The 25,127-nt window shown below is 40.7% G+C and overlaps 1 protein-coding gene across 2 annotated transcripts in view; it reads right to left on the bottom strand.

The window, feature by feature from the left end:
• LOC117822265 (zinc finger protein 516-like) overlaps positions 1-24,604 on the bottom strand; it is a 61,740-nt gene extending 37,136 nt beyond the window's left edge. Inside the window, exon 1 of one of the 2 annotated variants that reach the window (XM_034696898.1) lies at positions 24,293-24,604. The gene's annotated coding sequence lies outside the window, so the exon portion shown is untranslated. The remainder of the gene's footprint in view (positions 1-24,292) is intronic. The other variant, XM_034696899.1, reaches the window with a different exon arrangement.
• Positions 24,605-25,127: the final 523 nt, after the last annotated feature.

The raw sequence follows: 25,127 nt of genomic DNA, 5'->3' as shown, positions 1-25,127 counted from the left end.
CTGCCTCATTACATCACTGCTTCATGGCTGGTGCACACCTGTAACTTTAATTCATGACTAATGAGACTGAGCAAGTTCAATTATTTCTTGCATCCTCTGTTTTTAATTCTTTCCTCTTTAACTCGTCCTCCTCTCATCACCGTGAAGTGATACCTGCTCGTATAATCCAGCTCTGTTTAAAGCCAACAGGAGCTCCCTCCCTCGTGGGCCTGATCTTCAGCTTCCCCTGGGACTGTCTGTGCATGTGCGCGTATATATTTGTGTGTGTGTGTGTGTGCGTGCATTACTTCCCTCCCCCCTCCTTCTCAAACTCGGCCTGTTTTTCTCACACCGCTCGTTAACCCCTGGGTGCTCCTGCCCATAGAGCCCCCCCCCCCCTCATTCTGCACCACAGCAGCATTCCTCACACACAACACAAACACACACTGAGATCTGCTGTCACTGAGCAACACAGAGGCTTAACTATCATTACATGATCTGAACACCCTCAAGGATCACAAACACTAAATGTGCTAACTGCAGAAACTGCTTTTACACTGGGCTTCTGGTTTAACTGATTCATCTCTAAACCAAACTTTAACTCTGACCTGGACCTTAATCTGACATCAATCTAAATCTTGATCCTTAGATCAGATCAGATAAGATAAGATAGATGTAAGGATGATCAATCTGTAGTTATGTAACAGGATCTTGCAAATTTTACTGAGCAAGTCTTTTAGACAATTACAGCTTCTTTTAACATAAAACATGTCATCATTTTTGTCCAGATTCATGCAAATATCTGCAAAAAGTCTTCCCTTCTATACATTTGCTCACATTGGATCACAGGCAGGGAGAGGTGGAAAGGGCCAGGGGGAAAGCTGGGAGCAGAAACAGACAATAGACAAAGGTAAAATGAGCACGACAGCAACTTGTTGGCAGCAAAAGCAGAAGAGGCACTTGTGGTAATAGTGTTCGATTTAAATCTAAATGAAAACTCCTCCATCCCTTTTTACTCCAGGCCCAACTGTCCACTATACTCTCACTGCTCTCCCTTCCTTCCGCCTCCTTCTCCTTGCGCCTCCATCCATCTGCAGCCCCGCTCAACCTCTGCAACTGAACCTAAATCAGTCTCTCTGAAGTGTAATTAGAGCGCTGACCTCAAAGCTGGCCACCAGTCTTTCACGCTGCCACATTTTCTGATATCACCGTTTTATTTGATGGCCCTGCGGTTAGTGATAGCACAGAGTTGATTCAGTGTTGCAGTTTCACCACAAAAGTGTGAGATGAGTTTGTTTTTTAAAGCAAGCCCGTTGTGTTTAAACAGGATTTTTTGTATGAAGCATGGTGGCAAAGACATCAGCACATTCACTCATAACTTAGAGTCATGGTATGATTATCTCTTGCCTTGAGTTCTTGTAAAATGTTTCTGTGCTTGTTGATGGTATTGATTGATTTTGTTTTTGTTATTTTTTCTTTTTACTTGTATGTATTTTCTATTTTATGTTTTGTCCGAAATAAAACATAAAACCAAACCAAATCAAATCCAAAATATTTTTGTTTTTCAATGTTTTGATTTTGAACTAACTGGTGTAATTGCTGCCTTTCTATTGGATAAAATAGTTTTTAAAAATGTTTTAATTCAAAATTAAAAAATCAATGAAAAAATAAATAAATAAATAAATAAATAACAAAAAAACAAGGGCTTGATTATGCACAACTCAAGACCTACCAGTTTTATTCTCATAACAGTTTTATTTATTCTTCTATTTATTTATTTATTATCTAGTACAAATTGTAGTCACCTTCATTCTATTGTATTTATCTATGCATTTATTCACTTTATTTTTTAAGTATAGCATCTAATTTTATTTTAATGTTTTAATATTTTAGCGTTTTATTATCTTAGAAATGTATTTTACTTTGCTGATTTTAATTTCCTGTGTTGAGTTTTAACATCTTATTTTACCTCCAGTGTTTCCTCATTCGCAACTTCTTAATAAATACAATTTATTAATTTTTAACTTTATTTTCATTATTATTATCATTGCTGCATTTATTGTGTTCTTAACCTTAGGATTGTGTGGTGGGTTTGGGGTTAGGTTGGGATTGGGATTAGGACGTATTTGAAGGTGTTTTATGTACAACACTTTGTGTTACAATGTCATTGTATGAAAATCGCTTTATAAATAAAGTCTGATTGACTGATTGACTGATTGATTGATTGATTGATTGATTGATTGATTGATTGATTGATTGATTGATTGATTAGCCACAGCTGATTAAATCTACAGCAGACAGTTGCAGGAAACAAAAGTCAACATCAGTCATTTTTTAAAGGCTACAGAAAAATGGTTTATGCTTTTTACACATGCATTCCATTAACTTCCTAACAAAAAGATTCAGGACAACCTGGCTCTAATGTTTTTTAAAGTTGTTATGACGTCAATGTGACATCTTCCCTGTCAGGGGAGGAGGAGGAGGGGGTCCTCAGAGGAGGAGGGGGTCCTCAGAGGGCTGGACATGACATGAAAGGACACTGTGGTAATCACTATCCCTTTTAATACTGCGAGTCCGCCAGCGCCATAATGAAGCTCCGCCGTCATTACACCTTTGTACTTTCATTCTGATTCTGCAACGGCGTAATATTGGTGTCACAGCGTGTGTGTGTGTGTGTGTGTGTGTGTGTGTGCGTGCGTGCGTGCGTGCGTGCGTGCGTGCGTGCGTGCGTGCGTGCGTGCGTGCGTGCGTGCGTGCGTGCGTGCGTGTGTGATTTCACATTGTGAGAGCTTAACTCGCAGCAGGAGCTTCACATACACTAACACTCCAAATTGGGCATGGTGCTGTTCCATCCTGCCATCTCTGTCTGTTCAAATGTCACAATGTTACGATTCTACTTAGTATTTCATTTGTGTTAAACATACTATTCTGTCCATCTGAGAGTGAGTACAACAAAAGCAAAGATCTAGAAAGAATGAAAACAGCATGAGTAAGTGCCACAAACTACACCACAGCACTACAGTGCTGGAGTGATAGAGTGATAAAGTGATACTGTCTCATCCCTGTGACGCCTCTGTTACCACCCCCAATGCCGGCACAGTGGAGGGACGTCTTGGTCACAGCATTGCACCTCTTTAGAGGTGTAATGTCACCATTTGTATTGAAAGTGAGGCGTGACAGCGATGTAAATATCAGGCCTATGAAAAGGGCTTCTGTTGTGGTAAAGATATGCAAGATGCTAAGCAATGACGAGTTGCTATAGTGACATTTCCATCAATGTTCTATTTCTGAACACAGAAGAAAGAACACTGTCTGATGTAGCCGCATAACACGCATGAAGATGCGCTGGTGGTGCACTAGTCATGTTGTATGATTTACACCTCATCTCCCCTTCTCGTTCGCTTCCAGAGGAGTTCTCCTGACTTACTGCTCCGACCGCACATTGGCTCACCTTGATGTCTTATGAGAATTCAACTTATTTGACTGTCTTGTGGGGACTTGTGGTAAAGATTCTAGGGAGAGTTGGGTCGAAAAAAATGTGGCAGTTCGCTGTCTCTTAAAATGTAAAGATATTTCAGGAGTTGTTTGCATGTGTGTGTGCAGCAAAATAATGTTTGTACCAAAAGCATCATTTAATCTAAAGATATGAAATCCACCTTAAAGGTTCAGACTTAGCATTAGCTCACATTGAAGCTACTTTCAATAATTCACAAGGTGTTGATCTGTTAACTGGAGGACTGAGATGGAATCTGTTTTATCATCATTTAAATGGATCATTATTTTCATGCTTTTACTAATCTAAGGGGATATTGCATCATAGCTTGTATTTGCACAAACACATTTTTCTCCACTTCTCATTTACTTAGTTTCTTGTTTTTTTTACCTTCTGTGGACATGGTTTTCAAACCTGCCTCTACCTCGAGGCTAAAACTGCAGAGCACATCCTGTAAGAGTTGTCAAGGGGAGATATGTGAACATAACAGGCCAACAGATCTGCTTTTGACTCTTCCTTACCGCCTGCACACACACACACACACACACACACACACACATTCGCACACGCACACACACACATTCACATTCGCACACACAAACAAGCTGGCAGGCAGAATGGGAGGGTTTCCACAGAAATCTCCTGATGGCTCTACTACAGAGAGAGTGTGTGGGCTCCAACAGGCAGTTGTTGTTGTGTGAGGTGGTTCACACACTGTGTTAAAGTACAAACACACACACACCAACCCAAAGAAAAAAAACATTATAAAGCGGAAAAACTCCACACAAAGTTAGCTGTAGGTAAAATCCAATTCCATCCCCTGGAAGAAGTGTTATTGTGCACACCTTACTGTATTGAATCCTGCCTGTGTGTGCTTGTGTGTGAAAAATGTGTAATACCACTGGAAGTATGAAGCCTGTGACTCACCATGCATCACCTTTGGGTAACACAGAGACATTATAGAAACATAATAGGAAACTTATTATGATACCTGCTGATATAATCTTTCATTGAACACGATATGATCACTGAAGATATTTACAACCTTGACTGAATACCAACTACATAAAATATTAGGTCTTTAAATAGAATTAGAACTAATATATTGGCCATAGTGCAATGTAGTCAGGATAAATGTGACAAAATTTGGGATAAAACCTATTGAGGGTTTGTAAAAATGATCTCAGACAAACATATTTGAATATTAAATTGAAAAAAATCTAATTTTGGTAATTTATCCCATCAAAACTGACACCTAGACCCAATATCTGAGCACCAAACATACAACAATCCAACAAAGTTCAGAAAAAGAATACAAACTGAATTTAAGGCACACATTTTTTGCATACAAGAAACTGGGATTTGAAATGTTTTCACTTATTGTTATTTTATTATGCACGTTATTTGTTTGTGCATTTACCGGGGCTTTATGACTCTGCTCAAAATGTTGAAGATCCAGAAAGAAAGGAATTACTGTGACATGATGTTTGACGGGTAAGGTGTAAGGCCAAGCTAAACTGCAACCACAGTCAGGTGTGTCCAAAGCTTGCTAACTTTAAGCTAACACACAGTTGGTAAATGCATGGGCTGACATACAGTACTGTGGTCAGCTCTATCTGAACCCCTTCATGTAAAAGAAACATGGTTGAATGAGAGGATTCAGAACACTCTCATGTGTTAGCTAAATATGGTGCTATCACTAGCAAACATCTAGCTTAGCTTACCAAGACTGGAATAAAAGGTACAAGCTTACCTGGCTAACAGCAGGCCAGCTTTGTTTGTTTGTTTGCTTTTTATAGAAGAGAAATGAGATGTCCTGTGACAACAATTTAAGAGTTTGGCAGAGCAATTAGTTAGCTTACAGGCTAGCTGCTCTCCCTTCTTTTTAGCCTGTATGCTAATTTTAGCTAACAGGCTACTGCACCTTCATGTTTATATGGCAGAAGCATCATTAACAAACATGCAACAAGAGGCAAAGTGAATAGATGAATTGTAAAACTACTGATTTAAACAATGAGGGCCCTATAATTTCAGCATTCACGGACGGAATCGCGGAATTGTCCAATAAAAACGAAACCTACTGTTAAATGAGGAATATCGCAGAAATTGACATAATGTGACTGAAATGCTGTCATCATGAGAAGAAGGAACGTTTGTATGGGGAAATGTTTCAGGGGGGCGCTCATTCATGGCAACACCCGTGCATCTTCTCACAAACGCTCACCCGCCTCCTCACAAAATAAACATGGCGAAGCGGCCACCAGAAACATCGGCTAAGTCTGCAAAGAATGGGAGGGAGAGCCTTCAGTTATCAGGCCCCTCTCCTTTGGAATCATCTACCAGTCAGGGTCCGGGAGGCAGACACCCTCTCCACTTTTAAGAGTAGGCTTTAAACTTTCCTTTTTGATAAAGCTTATAGTTAGAGCTGGATCAGGCTTGGACCAGCTCTTAGTTATGCTGCTATAGGCTTAGACTGCTGGGGGAACAGGCGCACTGACACACTGGGATCCTATCTCACCCTCTTCCCCCCAACCCCCCCATCACTTACTTTAACTCTGCCTGTCCCATTAAAGTTACTAACCATAGACCTTTCTGGAGTCCCTGAGCTCCCTTGTCTCGTAGGTTCCTCTGAGCTGCCGTAGACATCCTCCTGCTGTGGACGTTCCAGACTCCAGCTGATACAGACGTGCTGGACTCCAGCGGCAACAGCTACTACTACTCATCTCATCACTATCACCGCTCCCTCTCTCTCTTATTCTCCTCTATCTCTCTTTCCAGACCCATCACGGTCTCAGCAGATGGCTGTCTAACATGAGTCTGGTTCTGCTCGAGGTTTCTGCCTGTTAAAGGAAGTTTGTCCTCTCCGCTGTAACTAGCTAAATACTGTGAGGTGCAATGCTCATGGTGGATTAAGGTGGGGTCAGACTGAGTCTTATCCTGTCTTGGTGTTGGGTCTCTGTTCATAATTTGACATAGAGTGGTCTAGACCTGCTTTGTTTTTAAAAGCGTCTTGAGATAGCATTTGTTGTGATTTGGCGCTATACAAATAAAGATTGATTGATTGATTGATTGATTGATTGATTGATTGATTGATTGATTGATTGATTGATTGAAAAAAACTACGAAACTCATCGTACTCCAAAATACAGAGCTGAACAGCTGATGTGTTGCATCAATAAATGTAAGGATTTTTGCATTTCATTAACTGACATTTTATTCACTGACACAAAGAGCGCACACTATATTGTGTTGAAATAAGTGTTTTGGTAAAAAAACAGAATTCTAAAAAATTAAAATGGAACAAACAGATTTTGGAAAAAAATGAAAAAATTACTTAAAAAATCCCTATAAACACACTTCAAGTCATCTTGGATTATCTTGGAGTAATAGTGCTCAATAGTGCTCAATCTAAAAATACAGTATGTTCAATAAGGTTACCATAAAATATTATGACCATCACAAGTCCCTTGAGGAATATTACCTGGAGGGTTTTTTGTTTTGTGTGTGTCAGCAAGTGTGAGTGTGGTCCTGAACATCTGCCAAAATTCAAATAAGTTCTGCACATGCACACACACACACACACACAAACACAGATACACACTCACGCAAGAACAGGGGCTCCTAGATGAGAATAACAAACGTCTTGAGCCTCTAACACAGGACACCAAGTTTTTCTCAAGAGCTTCACTGAGACTGTATGACACATTTCTTTCAACCACAGGGTGACAGCCATCACTGTGAAAGAGAGCTTATGTGGCTACACAGTCGTGATGGATGGCTGTATAAAAAGGACCAGAGATCCCATCTGGGTCACGTCTTATCAGGTTGACTGATTCACACTGATGAAATCATGCCAGCTTGTTAACCCACCCAGTGGAAAACCTCTAAACTAATAGTGGGGAAAACAAGGCAGAGTCTGAAGGAAGAGGGAGAGAGATGCATGTCAAGGAGAGTAGAAAAGGCAGTGAAAATAATGAGAGGGAGGGAAGCAGAGGGAGGATAAGTGGTAAATAGTGATGTAAAGTCACGGCAGGAGATAGATTGGGATAACAAGAGCTGACTGAGAGGGAGAGAGGGAGGGATGTTTGAGGGACAGAGAGAAATGTAGGACGTGGGCTGCACACTGCAGAACGTGTCCATCACGCAGGAGGACTCCAACTTTTTAGGAATTTGGGCTATTTATTACCACAGTGGGGTGAAATAATGGGGATGAAAAACAAATGTATATTTTTGGTAATCAGCACTGACAGGGTGATCTCTCCCTCAAAATCTCGTCAAGAAACAACAAACTTTAACAGTCAATACGTGGCTTTTTCCCCCCACATATATTCCCTCCACTGTAACCACAGCACAGGAAATTGGCAAGAATCCATTCTCACATCATTCATGCAACAGTCCAAGCAAAAAATCTGGTAGTATAGTTCCACTCTAACCCCCACAACCTCCCAATCAACTCTTGCAGCACAGTGCAGATGAAGGTCTGTGCGACAGTATCACAGCATGTGTGTATTCGTCAGGTTCGTGTGTAGGTGTGTTTACTCAAGTGTGGAAAACAGTGAGAAAGTTTGAGGTACTTTTTTCTTCTGTTTTGACAGATGTTTCAGTTTAAATGAATTAAAAACCAGAGAACAGTCCCACTGAGGAGCAGGCAAATCCACCTAATTCTATCTGTGATCAGATTTAAGAACAGCTGTTTCCAGATAATATTTCAGAGCACCTAAAAGTGATGTTGTCCATAGTTCAAACGGTTGCCTCGTAAAACCTGACAAAGACCCACTTTGATTAATAATGCACAGGGAAGTAAAAGAACATGAAAAAACAGTGAAATGGGTAAATGAATAACACCTAACACCTTGTCCCATCAGCAAACAAGTAGCATTCCTCAACACGGATGTTTGCAAAAAACACCAGCATAACCTGATCTGCACCAGTCGCTGTGTTTACACAGGGGTGGATTTGCCAGAGCAGCATCTGGAAGCATGCAAGCACCATAACTGGCATGAATAACAGGCTGACACCCTGCCTGGTAGCGGGCTCCATTGTGTTCACCAAAAGGAAAGAGAAACAAATCTATGTCGAATGAAAACTTTTTTTGCTTTCTGACTTTCTAAATAAGCTTTCTAAATTAAGAAACGGTGACAGTGCTTATGTAACTCTTTCACATGTAGGCCAGACTGCATTTTTTCTTCCTGAAAACACTTCTGTGAACACATCAGCATATTACTGACAGGCTGCAATCATTTTTTAGAAAGCTATCAGCCTGATTCAATGAACAGCTGGCTTCCAGCACCAACAGCAACATCAAATAAATCTTCATAGTATTTCTATGAACTGATACTGACACAGAGGAGTAAATACAACTGAGGTCATGAGATGAATCAGTGTGCTCATTTCTGGTTCAGCAGAAGAAAAACTACAAAATTGCACAAACTACAATATAGCTGCGTGAAACGATGTCAACAACAAACATTTACAACTCGAACAATAAGGAACAGCTGTATGTTCAAAACACAAATGAAAAGCTTCACAGTACAATGAGATGAGATGGGTAACGATGCAATATGATGCACTCTATTGTCCCCTCTAGGGTAGATTTGTTGGTCATTCAGTCCAGCGCAAAGCATGATGGGAACCGAGTCAGAGGGCCCGATCTACTAAAGGTTTGCGTGTATAAAAACACGTGCAAACTTGATAGCCCGCACAAAGCTGATGTACTAACCGGGAGCACCGAGGATTGCGTCTGTCAAATGAGCAAAATAGCACGCGCAATCCATTTAGCGTGTTTGCCTTCATGAATATGCAGAATGCATGCAGATTATCAGAACGCGCAAAATACGGAGGATGAGATGCAAATGTAATCATTTAGCACACGCAATGTGATTTAGCAAACCTGAAGCAGATAGCGGGCGTTGTTTTTGCGTCTATATTTAGCACGTTTGAAAGGCAGGTTTCAAACTGGCACAGCGTTACACACAAATGTCTGCGGTCACTGTGGTGAGAAGGAGGCATAGGTGCAATGACAGACGACGGTGAGAGAGAATCCTCCATGCACGTGTCAACATACTTTGACTGTCAGAATTTTTAAATAGTTGAGACATATCTTCTATCCAGCAATGCCATTTTTGAGCTCCTTGCAACACTGCATTTTCCTGCGTCTGGATCATTCCATCGCACCATCGCAGTTAGTGCCGGCGTCTCCCAGTGTCCACCTGTGTGTAAAGAACGTTCATTTACTGTGCTCTCCCCTCCCTCTTCATTCACCGGCGGTTCAGTTGAAGGATTACTGCCACTGTATGAACTCCCGACTGTTGCCAGGGCATTGACTAAGAAGCCAAATAATGGTGGTGTTGAAAATGTTGCTTCAAACTAACTTTCAATCAACCTCGACACAAGTAAAGAGGCAGAGGTGAGGCAGGCTTTTAGCCTCCTATAGCAAACAGCTACAACTTGACTTCCTGTCGGTCCACTTGGCTGTTTTCCTAATCATCCACATTTAACTTTTAGCCTTTACATTATCTGAACAGTTACATAAAAAAAACTGACCCTCTGCACAGTGTGACCGAACAAATGTATGAGCTACATATTCAAACCTGTTTTTCGAACCACACTGTAAACATGATCAACACTTCAGCTTTAACTTTCTTATGCCATCTATGTTGGAATTTAGCTTAAAGCATCAATATGCCTCATTACAGGAAGCATTTATAACTTGTGTGAAGCTGAAGAGCTCAGCCATCATTCATTCAAGGATGCCATACATTGTTGTACCAAGAGTAAAACCAAGCCTCCGTTTCTTTGTGTTGCATATTCTACTGTCAGGCAATGACAATAGGTTTAAAAGTGTGCTGAAACTGTGATTATTGGTTACACTAACAGTCTTTGTTCTGGGACTCTTAAGGACACACTGTGGGTTAAAGACTGAGCTATTAAGCTAAGAGAATATAGACGGAGGGTTAGATATGCCTGAATGGAGTTACAGCTTTTTACATAGGACACAATGATATTTAAACACTTTAAAAAAATACACTCACATGTAAAAATGTTTGTATTAATAAATCAGGTTGAAGTATTTATTCATTCATAGTGAAAGCTGCTTTCTCGTGGTATGATTAGCAGTAATACAAGAATACTACTGTGTAGATAAGAGGCTTTTGCATTTCCAAATAAAGTCTGTGAAGAAGTCTGATTTGTTGTAAATCCGGTATGTTATTGGTAAAAAAAAAAATCCTTATTCTCATAATTTGTATAAACACCACAGTATCATCACTTGCACTTAGTTTAATTTGTACTATTTATTCAGAGAGGCAACTGGGGGTAGTACAGGAGAAAGCAAATGTTGCATCAAGCAGTCATGTTTGCGCAGCTCTCCCTGGAGAGATCAGACGCTTCCATCGGGAGTTACCTGCATCAACCAGGCAGCAAAACAACCATTAAGCCAGCCAAGCAGCCAGTTGGCCAGCGCTCCAAACAGACAGGCCTGTTACACAAGAAATAAGAGACTGAGGATTACGCATACTGTCATTCTCTCCACATCGCACCAGTGGACAGCTTTACACAACACACTGTGCCGAGGCCTGACTCAAAGACTGCAGGATGGGTTACTAAAAATGGAGAGAACTCACGCCTTGACACACACGCAGGGAGGGAGTTACCTGCATAGTTGTATGAAGCTTAGATAAGCAAATTAAATAGTGATGTGAAAATAAACTAAGGAAGACATGTTCTATTAAGTTCTGAAAGCAGTGCTGAAGTCAAGCCACAAAACCTCAAGTCCAACTTGTGTTGAGTCCTAAGTGTTCAGAGTCACCAAAGAGGAATCTGAGTCGAGTCCTACTTAATATTATTAAAATGTATTAAGGGGAAAAGCGCTGTTTGACTCCAAACTATTTTATATTCACAAACTGCACTTTACTTGAAAATAAGTTGCACTTTTTAAATTATTATTGTTTGCTTCTACATACTTTCTGCATATATGTTCCATGTTGTTGAGTTGTGCCATTTATTCTGACGTGTGCTGCTGACCTCTTGGCCAGGTCGCCCTTGAAAATGAGGTCTTGATCTCAATGGGACTTATCTGGTTAAATAAAGGTTAAATAAAAAAAATAAAAATAAAAAATTGACTGTTTGAACCTGGACTGACAGTGTGGGACATTTTGTAGACAACACATTCAATTTACTAACATTAGACTCTGACTGATCCTGTCTGCGGTTTAAATTATCAGTCAAGTTTCAGTGCTATGCATCACTCTAACATGTGCACCTCAGCTCCCCCCAAAATGAGGACATGCACTCATTGATCCTGCTACAGTGGGATCACTGCAGGTTTTTAATAAACTTAGAAAGACCTGCAACACAGCTGCTATTAACTAAGTTTAATGAACCAACTATTGTGGACCCAGTGGGTGAGTTGCTTACATTTCCGAGAGCTTGCCAAGTCCTAGTAACTTTAGTATCTCTCTTATTGTTCAGGGTGCATCCTGGATGGATGCCTGTTAAAGTTTGTTCCATTACTTTCCTGGTTCTTTAACATAGTGGACATGTTGCACTGCTTTTTCATGCATTTGCTGTAAAATCTGACATAATACACAGAAATCTTGGCGCCTCTTTAAGCATTCTGGCAGAACTGTTGACCAAGACAGCACATGAATGTGCATGCAGGTGAACACAGCTGATCAAAACTGAATACAAACAGTCTTTCAATAAGTAAGTTTGAGTGCTCCTGTCCATCTTCTGAGTCCTAACCATAGACTGTATAAAATATGGACGTAGTATCCGTGACGTCACCCATCTGTTTCTGAAGCGCTGTTTTGAGGCTAGTTGTCGACGGCAGCCATATTGCTGCTGTCGAGCGATTGTGAGGTAAAGAGGCGGGCTTTGAGCCTCCTAGCCAACAGCTACAGTGTTCCCGCCTGTCAATCAAGTCAGCTGTGCCTCTCATTGGAAGTCTCGTAATCTCAATATCTTTGAAATTGCAGCGTTAGAAAAAAAACCAGAGTGTGCTGATCGAGAAATGATCTATCCAGACTACACTCGTCTTTTGAACCAGACTGTAAACATGTTTATTTCTGCTGTAAAGATCAGCTTCTTTGAATTGGTGTGTATGTGGTTTCCGGTACTTCCGGAGCCAGTCCCAAGCGGATCCTCGATGAACTGCAGTTTTTAACACTTCCACATTGGACTTTTTTTTAGATCAGAGGTTGCCTCTTGGTCCTAATGCAGTAAATGCTCAAGTCTGAGTCCAAGTCGAGTCACAAGTCTTCTAAAATCAGGACTGGCGTTGGACTTGAGTATAATGTGCTGACGACAGATCCCGTTTTGTATGGATCAAAAGGAGCAACTGTGAGCTGAGCCTACATCATATAGTTTACACTTTCATGCATTAATACAAGATGACAATGATTCTGTATTATAGATCAGACAGAAGCAATTTAACATAACGTCTTCTTTTTCTTAAAGGATGCATCTTCATTGATTCCAACTTTGTTACGTAATTAATTCATACCACACTTGCTGGGCTGACTCAATAAAGCAGCTTTTCTTCACTGAACATTTGGATTCCCTCGAAAGGTTTTAAGATGAAAAAAATGGCCATTTTTAAAAATACAGAAACTGGCACAATTTCCCTGCTGCTTCTGTTAAAGTGTTGGCAGTACAATCCTTCAAAAAACCCCAATACATCCAAGTATGTATCAGATCTAACTGGGACAATGATGCCTGTGGTGCATGCAATCCAGGTATTTCAACTTAAGCTCACCAGCTGCCAGTGGGCCTGGTTCAAACCTAACTGTGGAAATGAATATACATTTACAAGGAGTCATATGCAACCTTTAATGACAGCATTACACCCATGAAATGTCATTTGAGGGTAATGTACATCTTAGATTATGACAGTGTCAATAATCCAAGGTAACAAATTTAACAACAGATATGTTCCTATCGTCAGGGATTACTCTGTGCCCGGCCTGCCTCTCTGTTTGAGACTAAGCATCAGATTATTACTCCATAAATGGGTCAGGGTTTTCTTCCTGAATTATTAGGGTGTGTTTTTTAGGGAAGAAGAGCCTTTGTGGCTGTTCCTAAGACTATTAATTGGGTGATTTTGTGGAGCTGGTCAGGTATAATCTGGAGGGATTAGCGGCTATGCTCTTTAAATAGAGGTCTATGGCGAGGGATTAGATGATCACAGCCAGTCAGCCTTAAGAGCAGCAGATTTTCATGGTTTTAGTTTAAGTAAGAAAAACAGATGCTGTTGGTGGGATAAAACAGCAGTCTTATGAGGATGTGTAAAGATGTTTGTGCGTGTGCGAATTAAGAATATCATGGATTACCAGAAAGCAAGGCTACAATATGGGAATAAGTTAAAGTGAGATATCTGCTCCAAAAGTCAAACTTATCTAGTCTAGTTTTCAGTTCAATAGTGGAGAACCTGTAGTGTTGGGATGCTCTATGTTTGGGGCTAGGGGGTAGAGGAGGGCACAACCAGGGGCCCCTGTACCTTCCTCCCTTCAACTATCCTCCTCACATCTGGATACAATGTGGGAACAAGGCGCTGAGGCCAGAGGGAGAGCTGGAGGGAGGGTGTGAGTGTGTTGGGGGATTCTTTACACAACATCAAGAGACAGTGGAAAAAGGTGCTGCTGCTGCTGCTGCTGGTAGTAGAGGTGGGGTGGTGGGGTTGTGGTGGGGGGTAGCAAAAAGCTCCCTGTCTTTGGTCTCTTCTTCTCTGTGTAGTTGACTGCAAGGCCCCCGAGCAACAGACAGACCAACAGAGAGAGAGAAAGAGAAAGGCAGCTGGGACTGAGGTAAGAGGCAAAGAGGAATCACAATGTGGGAGCAAACATCCAGAGGAGGGAGGAATCTGGTGTTTCTGCTCATAGCCGGGGAAATCAAATGGACAGAATAAATCATCACAACAGGTTTGAGCTGCCATATATTGACTTGTAAATGCAGCAGTTTTCCCTTTTGACTGGATGTCCATGAATTATGAATATGTGGTTTATATATGTTACCTTTACGAGAAGATTTAAAAGAGTGTTCCTCAGATAATAGCACATTCGTAAACATTTGGGGAATTGATATGCAAAGTTTATGAATATTATTTAAGCACAAAAAAATAATCAGTTTTTCTTTTTTATTCCAGTCTCTTATTAAAGACCCTGACACCAATATAACCAATAATCACAGTTTAGGCACACTTCTAAACCTATTTTTAAAACTTCTTAAACCTTTAAATCACCACATCAACTCAAATGAACTCATCTATACGGTGTCTTTCATACGTATGAGCTTGCACCCCAAAGAGCTTCTTTAATGCTTGTTTAATAATAATAATAATTCATTTTATTTATAGGCACCCATCATAGCAAAATAAAAGCAACACTGAACAGTAAATAAATCCATACATTAGAATATAGATCCAATACTGGAAAAATGAAAGGAGGGGGGATCATTCCAGTCCCAAAAGACAGATTAGAGTGTGTATGCTTGGCTGTAAAGGTGAGATTTTAGGCAGGATCTGAAGGTGGTGGGAGAAGTGGAATTTTGTAAGTCCAGGGGAGAGAGTTCCACAGGCGGGGGGCCGAGCGGCTGAAGGCTCGGGTGTGGTTTAACCATCACACCAGCCACAAAAATGAAAATGTGCAGCAGAAGGGACACTTTTTTTAATTTAATGATTATATTACATGATTCAATAAATTAGAGCTCAATGAACCCACATAAGAGTAAAAATAGATGATCAGTGAGATTGGAATATTTGTATGAAACACTTGCTGATTTGAAGGAGATGGGCTCCTTTAAAATGTAGATAGCAGTACTGACAGTGTTTTCTACAGTTCAGACAGATGTGACTACAACCACAAAAAATGATTGAACTTTTACTGACCTGAAAGCCTTTTTTGACTAAAACTACTACAGATGACTACTATAGGCAGTTTAGGCGCACTTACAGTATATATATTTAAGATCTATGAACGCCTAATCAAGATGTTGCTGCTGTTGACAGCTGTCTTCACATCCACACATATTTCCACACATATTTATCATTTACAAGCTTCCACTCTTAAAACTCAACTAACATATTACACAAATTACACCGACCACTAGAGTCAATTCATCAGCCTCTCTCTGCAGGGGCATGTCCAGAGAGGTGGAATGGTGTGGCATTCGCTTTCCTTGTAATCTGAAATCCTAACAAAGTGCCAAGTGATTGGCTTGTGCCTTTCTCATAGGCAAGATTTATTTCAAAATCAACTATTTGGACTGTGCTGCAAAATGCCACAAGTAGGGTTCTGTGCATTTCTGTTCCACAGTTGAACAATGTGCAGGAGTTTGCTTACATTTTTTTTTATTGCCTACTTAGCTACTTAATAAAGTGACTAAGGACACACATATTCAGCTGCTGCTCTGTTGTGTTACTTTCACAGTTGAACAATAATAATTACAGAAGGGTATAACTTCAGAACATGTAAGTAATGAAAATTGATTTCGAGACAGAGAGGGTAAATTAATGCTATTTATTTGTGTGTGCACACACTTGATTCCACCCCTGCATAAGTCAGTGCCCAAGTAGGGACACCCCAATCAAAAAAATCTGGACACACCCCTGTGTCTGTCATTACACAAGGCCTTATTCAAATAGAGACTTTAATGCATAAAAGCTGAAATCTTTACCTTTAATGTTATGTAATTCTTCCGCTTTGTCAAACAGAAGCCCTTCAGGTGACAGCGAAAAATAAACTCTACAATATGATTTGACAACATGAACAAAGCATGCAAAACAAGGATCTGGTTCCATAGAGGGAAATGTCATGTATATCACTGACAGTCATAACATTTCAATGACTGAGGCGTGAGTATTTTCGCTCTGTATGTCAGCGCTGTCTGTCACTTTCTGCTTACAAATGTTACGGATATGAAAACAAAGAGCGATGAGAAATGAATCTCTTTTCCCTGAAAAGAGACGCTCACAGCACATTTGCATGTTCTGAAACAAGTTTGCATCCTATCTGCATTCATCTTTCTTTCATTCTTGGTGTTAAACTGTAACTCTAATCCACATGTGGATTTGGGTTAAACCCATTACTCCATGAGCGACCCTCCTCCTCCGTGTCACCTCTGTCCTCCATGACCCTTAAACCTGCTTGACCCTGCGGGAGCTCCTAAAACTCCACGTGTCTGAACGCCTGTTCAGATTCTTAAATGTATAAAAAGCACATGAAGCATTAAAAGTGGGGGAGAAAGATGGACAAGCTGTCACTTTAAGAAGTACTGTCCAAATCAGCCTTTCCTAGCTCTTCCATTTGGCTGATAGCAAAGCTTTTATGCAGCAAAAATATGCTCACTCGTTCACGTGAGTCATTCTTGTGCCTCTTTTTTAGACTGACAACTCTTTCTATCAGTAAACAAGAAGTGCCCTCTTTATTTCCATATGAGTGGCTCTGCCCTAAACAGCAGGATTTCTTTTCTTTTCCTGCAGCAAAAGGACAAACAATAGTGCAAGCAGGCACGTCAATAACCGAGCTGTACAAAAGTCCAGCTCATTTAAAAAGCTAACTTTTATCTCTGAGATGTGATCACATAATTGAGGAAAAAGATCCCATCTTTTTTTTTTACCTCTATAATCAGAAAAACAAACATTTCTGACAGGATAGAGTCCAAACTTTCATCCATCTGTGCCCCAACCCCCATCCCTTTTACACACACACACACACACCCATGCACACACTAGAACCCATCCCGACAAGGTTAGGCTGACATCAGCGGCTAACGATCAGTTCCTCTGTGCACTGAATGATTAGCTGCAGTAGCCTGGAGACATTTCCAGCTTGTTTCCCTGAGTTGGTCAGACATGCAACATCACTAGACTTCAGTCTGCACTAACTACATCTACCCTGTCCAGTTCTGTCTGCAAAGAGAGCTGAAAAGACTTTTAGACACTAATAGATGTAGTACATGTGGGGCAGCTCAGGGGGATAACGGCTAGAAATCAGGAGGAGAGGTTTGTTTTTCAGAAAGTACTTTTCATACTCGGTTGAGTTACAATGGCAGTTCCTTCAGGGAGATAAGACAATGAGTGTGTGCGAGTGTGTTTGTGTAAAAGGGTGGAGTAGGTAGCAGTTACATATTTGCTTCAAAGTGAAACTGAAGCCAAAATGAAAGGTTGCAAATAATTCAGATACTCTCAAAGTAGTGTTCTACTTTCTTTTCTTTGTAAAGTTTCCAACAAAAGACTCATTTAGTGGAACTTCTTCTTCTGACTTTCCAGGAATTACAAAGCAAACACATGATTGAGTGCTCTGGATATATAGTTTGAACTCCTTTAACTCTTCTATGTATCCTTAAATGTCCACAACAAAAGCACAAAATCCATGTGATCAATGACACAAAACTATAGAAACAACATGAGTTCATATAATTAATCTACAATTCATATTTGTATGACTTTTGTGGAGTTTTTCATTCCCATTTGGAGTGTGTTTATGAACTGGAGCAGAGTGGTGAATGCTAAAAAGGAGCCTCTCTCTCTCTGCTTAGGAAACAGTTCACCCAACCCCCACCCACCCCTTAATGCCCTCTGGGCTGCTGTGAGTTTGGATTAAGTTTGGGTGCCATGTCCCCTCCCTACCGAGCCTGGCCGTCACCCCTGCAAAGCACAGTTTGTGTGGCCCATCAAATATGGAGGAGGCCATTAGGAAGGCCACCTTCTTGCGGAGAGATAAATGGAGCAGATAGGCAGGATGGAGAGAGTGTGGAGGCAGGAATAACCTCTTCAACAAATGAGTAGTAAACAAGATGTGGTGTTAGACATCATAAAGTTTGGTTTTGTGTATAATAAACATAGATCAGAGTGTTTGAGTGTGAGGTGTGTATTCAACAGTTTACATTTAAAATTCCAATTTTATAAAGATATTACTGCATGACGGGCATATGTGGTGTGTGCAGAATGTGTGAGTGTTTGTGTGTAATGCAATGGATCAATAATGGTAGTCTACTACAGTGACATCTGGGCTGGACAAAGAGGGCTGTTCCTTCCCCAGAAGCTCGCTCTCTCTCTCTCTCTCTCTCTCTCTCTCTCTCTCTCTCTCTCTCTCTCTCTCTCTCTCTCTCTCTCTCTCTCTCTCTCTCTCTCTCTCTCTCTCTCTCAATCCCTGATCACAGCCACGTGGTTCTCTGGGCTATTTCTCCCAGCTAAGCTTATTTCTCTTCTTTAATCCCGCAGCAATCACAGCAACAATGCCAGGCGTCAGTTCATAGACGCAGGCAGAAATCTATTAACTATGATCACTATGTCAGCCGAAGCTGATAAGCCCAGCTAATGAATCCAGCACGGTCAGCTCGGCACGGTGTGTCAGAGATTGTTATTTCATCAGATCATCAATAATGTGTAAGATGGAAAATCGACATGAGTGATGGATTGTTTGAACGGAGGTGTGATTTCTCTTTGTGTAGAACCTGATGCTGCAGTGACTGTCCTTAGTTAAAACACACAGAGCTGCACTGATAAATGGAGGCGATACCCAACCCTGATTATCAGATTATCAGCCACTCAGTGTGATGCACCGCTGGTCAAAGGGAGGGTTTCAGCCTGTACACTGATGATGGAATGATATATCTTCTAGATGTAGTAGTAGTAGTGGTAGCAGCAGTAGTAGTAATGGTGCAGAGCACTCACAAACATCAGCAAGAAAAAGAATATAAGCCTGAACACTTATTCAATGCCACAAGAAGTTTATTACATGACTTGTGGACCTGCTGGTCTTTGTCAGGCAGAACAGTGATTTAATAAACATCCTTACTTTATTAAATCACTAAACTTCTCAGGGTATTGAGTACTTGTGCAGAGTCATCATCTTTAATCAACTTCAGTTAGCACTAAAACAAAACAACAACTTGACAACAACTTGAACTCAGTAGCATCTTCACATTTCAGAAACTAATCATTCCCAATGGTCCCTGATATACTTTGATGTTTTGCTTCTCTCAGCTGTGAAAGACTTGACATTTTCCAGTAAATACTGCCAGTTCCGGTCATTTAGAGCAGCTGGACCTTTTCACCTCTACAGTTAAGGTGTACTTTTATAAAAGTTGGCTTTTTCAAGGAAGTGGCAACCTCAGCTGTAAAAAACAAATGAAGCCTGATTTAAGGTAATTACCAAGGGATGTTTCCCTTTTTTTATTCCCCTGAGGACATAAAGTGTGAACAAGCGTATATATATAAATCTCCAGTTTTTGATGTTTTTTTGTTTCTAAAAATATTTCCAACCCCTTGCGTTAACAATGAACTATGATGACCAACATGTCTGGGAATATCCATGGGAAGTCCTGAAGTCCCGTGATGACCGGCTGTCTGTAAAGGGGGTTTTGCACAACTTTATAAATTAACTTTAATGTTTAAAAAGAGTAATGTAAGGTGTAATGATTCCAATCCCAGCTCCAAATCTCACCTTCTGGCTGCATTAAATGAAAAAACATCAGTATGTGCAACAGTTGAGTCCTAGCACGTCACTATCACATCACTACCACATTTGTCTCCCCCTTTATCCCACTGACATGGGTGAGGGCTGTAATGGCCCTGAGCCTAAATCCCCCCAACTCAACTCCCCTACCCCCTACCAACTCTAACCCCTCTCCTATCTTAATCCTCCCATTACTACATCATTTTCTTTGGGTCTCATTTAAACAGTCATCAGGCTTCACTCCATACTACCTGGACAGAGCTGCTTGGCTGAGCAGCAGACTATTGATCCCAGTGGGTTTGACAGATGCAGGTGTGACCCAAAAAAAGGGATTAACTACCCACCTGTCACCAAAGTTTCTTGAAAATTTCTCCCTAAGACTGTCGTAGTATCTATAAACTGGAAATGTGTAAGATGACAGTAGCAGGAAATGTAAATTCCCTCTGAGTAAGTGCTATGTTTCCCATGGAGGGCTCATTTATAATTTAATCCAGGAGCTTGGTGTTTCTAGGCTAACACAGAGAGATTGCCCTTTCAGAGTGGAAACCCCCACCATGCAGCGGGGAATCGATGCCGTCACCACAGAACAAACACCAGACCTCATATTAAAATGATGGGACTGTCTGGACCACCGGCAAAGAGACCAGCACTTCTTCTTTTCATTTTTGGCACATTTCTTTTATTTCAAACCTGAGAAAAAGGAATAGCTGCTAAAAACGAGTTCTCACTTGTTTGCAGTCTCTCCCCATAATCCAACCTCAATATGCCACAAAAAGTTATTTAAGCCAACGAAGGCGGATACATCTTTGCTTTCATGTAGAAAGGGCTGATACAATCTAAAGCACAACAAGGAAGTGAGGAGAGAAAGAGCAGGACGTGTAAGGCTGGGTAGGAAAACATCTCTGTCTTGTGATGTCTTTACTTTTTCCTATATTCACTCTAGTTCAAGGCCACACAGCTCCAACAGGAGCAGCTTGGATGGAGATGAAAAAGTGGAGTCAAAGCAGGGTAGCAATTAGACTCTAAAAAGGACTGAATGGATTCAATCTATGACATGAGCATGGGCATGTAAAACACAGCTAGCTGGCTCTGGAAATCTTCCAGACATGAATTCCACAAGGGGCTGGGACCCACCCACAAAGACCTTAGTTCATGCTAATACTCACCAGTGTCACATACAAAAAGGAGGAACTACTTCTCATTACAAGAAAGGAACATCTTGGCACCCAACCCTTCCCTAATTCATAGAGCAGTGAGCTAAGGAGATACTAGCAGAGAGGCTCATGATTACAAGAGTAAATACAAGTGTTGTATAATAAACATCCTGTACACAAACATTAGCATAGCTTCATTTATTGCTGATTTCATGAACATGTTAGCAAACAGTGGCTAGTTCACTTATTCAAAACACACTGAGAAAACGTAACTATCACCTTGAGTTGTGTTTTTGGCCAACTGATAATTAGAAGTCCAAAATACACTCTCATTAAAGCTCTGGTTTTGTTTATAACAGCTCTTGAGGGGAATAGCCTAGCTATAGCTGTAGCTGTTACTTAGCTGATAATTGAACTAGCTAGTTTGTTGTTTCTGTTGTTGTTTTTAAGAAAACTTCCCTGTAAATAAAACTATGAGAGCATTGAAACTGAACAAAACTGTGGAGTTGTGATTCACATCATCAAAATAACTAGCTAAAGTTGCTATAAATCTTAGCTTATCTTGGGAAGAGTGTAGAGCTTGGGTGAAAATAACTGTGGATTCATCACCATAAGGAAAACCGTCCACAATGCACAGTCATTATATCCATTGTTGTTACATATCCTTAGACTATTGCTTTAATATTTGGTGGCCAAAATTAGGTAACAACCAACTTATCAATCAGTGAAAGATGCAATCACAGCCACTGAACCGACTAAGAGACACTGCTTATAATATTTCCTATGACAGGGTCTTAGTTGGCGTTGAACCCCCCCTCCTGAGTTGGTGAAGGTAAATGACTACGTCCACGGTGAAAAGGCACAAGGCAGTAATGAGTAATGAAAACAGCCGAGTTAGTGCTGCCATTCAGTAAAGGGCCTGCTGCTGTGGAATGTGAGGCACCATTCATTCACATGGGTTAAAAATGCATTTCTGCCACCACAAAGCCCTGCCTTGTCCTCATTGTTTTTCAGCACACCAATAAAACACTTCCACATTCTGAAGGCTGAAGACAAAAAAATGAATTTGCTAATTTTACTCCCACAGATATAGGAAAAAAGAGGGGGAGGTGAGGGGGTATGGGGGGGGGTGAACTTTACAAAACAGTCAAGTCTTTGGGAGAGATAAAGAGTCATGGTTGAGTTGAAAGTTTGATCATGATAAGCACAGGGAGAAGTAAGCATACAGGCTGCTTACAGAAGTCAAATACTTCTATTAAGAGGAGCCTGATGTATGCAGCATTTATTCAGTGTATGAAAGGAGGCACAATGGTGGAAGGCAGTCACATACAAAAAGCTTCACTTGAGTCATGCGTGAACTCTCAAGGGATTTGTTTGTGAATACAAGTCATCTGCAACAGGCCCTCTTGAAAAACACATTTCATGTTACTTTGCAAAAGTGGTGCAAACTTGATTGAACTTGTTTGTAATAATCAACTGATGGCCAAAACATGTCATATTTAAACATAGCTCGTGTGCCTCTTTGGCTTCTCTGAACAATGCTCAACAAGTGATCTCAGACATGACGACGGTTCAACAACTGCATGACATAACACTATAAAAAAAAACACCCCCACATTGAAATATTCAGGTACACTTGTGGCTTTCTCTTGAACAGACATGTAAACACAAGCATGACCTGAAGTCAAGGACAGGAAAGTCTTTACATCTTGAATGACTTTGGGTCCATTTAGTCTTAGTCCTATTCATGGATTAAAGAAGAGGTGGTGCTTTTAAGGACCATCTATTATCTAACAGTCAATTTGGAAAGGTTAAATCATTGATTGTTGTTTTTGTTCTAAGTTGAGTTCACAAGTTTAACCACAGAGTGAGAGCTGTGGGTTGGAGAAGAAATGTTTAACACAGTGTCTGAAATCTGACATGGGGGAGACAATGTAATCCTGTCTGCAAAACAACGCTCTGCCTCTTTCCCTCCCTCCCTCCCTTCCTCCCTCCCTCCCTCCTTGCTGCTCTCTCTCTATCTCTTTGTGTGTGTGTGTGTGTGTGTGTGTGTGTGTGTGTGTGTGTGTGTGTGTGTGTGTGTGTGTGTGTGTGTGTGTGTGCTGACAGAGGAGAAAATACTGTATCTTTAAACACCAAGACAGAAAAACAGCACACTGCAGAAAGTCAATATTTAAGGAGAAGGGGGGGAGTGCTGTCAAGTACAGAAAACTCAGTGGATGATGATACTGTGTTCACACTGTGAGTTTATAAAAGATCATTACTTAAGTGCTAAAGAAACACTGCACAGACTACCTACTCACAGAGACAAAGTTAGAAAGCACCACACAAAAACTCACCTGTGAAGCACACACAGGTGACAACAGGAGTATTAACACTGTGATATGTGTGTGTGTGTGTGTGTGTGTGTGTGTGTGTGTGTGTGTGTGTCAGCCCTACAAAGGTGACAGAATTCTAAATTCCATCAACACCAGATAAGACCACGCCCACATTGTTTCTGTATCATTCCTATTCATTAAGCTATATATAACACGGAATAGACCAGGTTTGGATGCGCGCAAACACGTACGCGCACTCTCTCTCTCTCTCTCTCTCTCTCTCTCTCTCTCTCTCTCTCTCTCTCTCTCTCTCTCTCTCTCTCTCTCTCTCTCCTGTGCTTTTACATAACTATCTACCCTGATAACTACTCCAGCTGGCCTTAAGGGAGGATCACTATGACAATCCTATTATACTTCTAATAGTACATCTTTAATGTTTATACTTTTAACTGTGGCTTTACCTTTTATGGATGTTAGCCACTATTATTATTTATGGTAGAGCTATAATTTTCACTGCTGCTCCTTCCAAGTTTATAGCCCTCTGATGCTACTTTAAAACTGTTTTTTATCACCTGAAATATCACCCTTAAATTCCCTTTAGAGCTTCATTTACTAGGTTAGGCTCCTTCTGTACGTGTCATTGAATGGCTGTTTTTGCAAGGTCCCAATCTTTCTTATCACCTAAACATTCCTCAAAATGACCCCTATCAGCACATGTACTTTAGCAGCCCGTTTTCTCAATCAGTGGTCTCTGCACTCTTAAAGGAAATGACTGTAGGTTAAGAGTCTCTAATAGCCCCAAAGATTGCACTTTTACGCAGCTGCAGTAGTCCGACGGACGAACGCACCCTCAAAACAACAAACAATACTAATTATACACAGTCACTTCCTTACCCGTTCACACACCGCTGGGCTCACACACTCGCACAGACAGAGAGGAGACCGGTGCAGCTCTCCAAAAACACCAAACGGTAAAGAGTCCAGATCCACAGAGATAAGAGGAGACACTGTGAAGCTTCCAGTGCAGCGACTGACAACAGCGACCCGGGGTTCAACTCTGCAACAACAAAAAACTTCACTATTACAGTTATCGGGCTATCTGTGACGGATTCCTGTCTCCCTGTGTTATAGAACAGAACAGGTTCCTCTCGCTCTCTCTCCTCTCTGCTCTTCTGTGTCTCTCTCTCTTGTCTCGTGTCGTTTCGCTGCTGTTGCCTTCAGGTGTTGTCGGAAATGGCTTGATTCCAGAGTTTTTTGTTTTTTAAACGGACAGACGACGGAATTCCGTAGTAAGTTCAGTGAGTGGGTAAACAGTGGGAGCTTTCCACGCTCCTGTATGCCAATTACATATAAAGGGGAAGTGAACATCATATCATGTTATTGAACGTTATTATACAACGTTGTAATTCTCATCATACTGTGTGAGTAAAGCTAGCCTGTTTTTTTCTTGTGGCTCAAAATAAAATGGGATAGTCTCAGTGACAACAACATGCTATGATGAGGGAAAAGTATTATTTACATTTAAATGTGTGGGTTCAAAACAATCAACAACAATCTTTATTTTTTATTTTTTCAGAAAATGTTAAAAAATAATAGTGTCTCTTTTTTACTCAACCTTGATTTTCGTTAAAAGAATAAAAAAAAAAAATTAAAAAAAATTAAAAAAAGTTTTTTTCAACATACTTCTTTTTTTTAATAAGTCCTGACTTATTTATGATTAAGCAATAAA

The sequence above is a fragment of the Notolabrus celidotus genome, chromosome 12, assembly GCF_009762535.1.
Source record: "Notolabrus celidotus isolate fNotCel1 chromosome 12, fNotCel1.pri, whole genome shotgun sequence".
Lineage (NCBI taxonomy): Eukaryota > Metazoa > Chordata > Actinopteri > Labriformes > Labridae > Notolabrus > Notolabrus celidotus.
This window is presented reverse-complemented; position numbering and strand designations above follow the sequence as displayed.